Source organism: Echinococcus granulosus (assembly GCF_000524195.1).
Source record: "Echinococcus granulosus chromosome Unknown EG_S00331, whole genome shotgun sequence".
In the NCBI taxonomy this organism is placed as follows: Eukaryota; Metazoa; Platyhelminthes; class Cestoda; order Cyclophyllidea; family Taeniidae; genus Echinococcus; species Echinococcus granulosus.
This window is the reverse complement of record NW_020170711.1, coordinates 1-1,657: the sequence shown is the minus strand read 5'-3', so window position 1 is coordinate 1,657 and position 1,657 is coordinate 1.

Genomic DNA, 1,657 nt, shown 5'->3' with positions numbered 1-1,657 from the left:
CACTCAAAGGATAAAATTTTTAAAACCACCAGTGAGGAAGGACCCAAAATTGGATTAGTTGTTATGGTCTTAGCAGTAAAACCACTGGGTATAGCATTTAACCAATGGTTGAGAAGAACCAAACTAAATACACCAAATATTTCTTCTTTTGATTATTGTAATGATATTAATTCAATGAATGATTTAAATATCATCCAAGGCCACGGACTCAGTGAAAATGATAAAAACATACACGTAGTTTGTTTAATTAAATTATATTTAACTTTTCTAGCATAAAATTCTGTTTTTTATTTGGATGACGACGAAATAGCCGAGTGTTTGGAGGCTATAAGGAAGAAGGGAATTAAACAGTCTAAAGGTACTCACAAGAATGCGTCTGAACTGGTAAGAGCATGTGTATTGATATTTCCTACAAGGGTAAAGTCATATCCAGGGTAGGTTATTCTGAGCTTTCATCTATCTCATGGAACCACGACTACTCCTTCGCTACCTAATTTGTGTTCTTTTGAAGCCGCTCCTCTAAACGGTGTAGTTAAGCAAAATATACTTACTTTACTTACATTAGTCATTTCGATTTAAATTACACGACCTAACATGATTTTGTAGCGATCTTTCTTCTTGCCCTATAACATAACTTTTACTGTCGGCTGGTGAGTGGATAAACCTCTTAGCGGACATATTTTAGACTTGAGAAATCTAGTAATTTGTGCAATATTAGTAGCTGCAAAGCCATTCAAACTAAACGCTTAGACCACGCATGGTCCCTTGATTCTCTCCGTACGACAGCAATAGCATATTGTGTATGAGTGCTGTATTATTTTTCGCCTTCATAAGCCCTCCACGCGGTACAAGAGTATGTGGGGTCTAGTGAATTCTGTCAACGAAACCTCGCCTGCAAAATGAGTTATGATATTTACCTTAGTTAATTTAACTATAATGCACTATGTTCTCTAATCTATCAAAAAGAAGAGGCACAAGTCCTGAAAGCATGCTGTAAAAGAACTCCATAGAGGTAATGCATAAAATTTATTGACAATAACATAAAACATACAAGAATTACGAAAATACTTGTAGTAAAAGTAGCATACTTAAATTACAAATCGATGGGAAGTTAGGAAGTTTCCTTGACTTTGGCCTTTAAAATTATCTTGCAAATCTCCTTGTGTCCCTGACTCCTAGCAAGCGACAAAGTCGTCTTTCTGTCCACTTTCCTTCGCACTTTAGGATTAGCCCCTGCAAATTTTCGTGCGTATTTTATAACCGAAAACGACAAATGACGACAGCAATGCCTATTTTGGTATAATCTGTTAGGTCAATTAATTTTGGCACGACTCGATTTGATGCTTTACATTTGTAAGCAGTATTTAGAAAAATCTCTGGTACTGAACTATTCATGTAAATGAAAGCACACATCACACCTCGTACCAGCGACTAACAAAGCAGTAACCATTTCTCTTTTACCAGTCTTTGCAGCTTCCATGAGTGGCGTGTAATCTTGTCCATCTAATTGCTCAATATTTGCTCCATGGGCTATAAGAAGGTCCAAAATACTGACCTTGTTGGAGTCGATAGATAAAAAAATGACTGGTGAGTTTGTGTCGTCGGAATGATTAGCATTTGTACCATGGTTGAGTAGGATTTGAACCAACTCTACTCG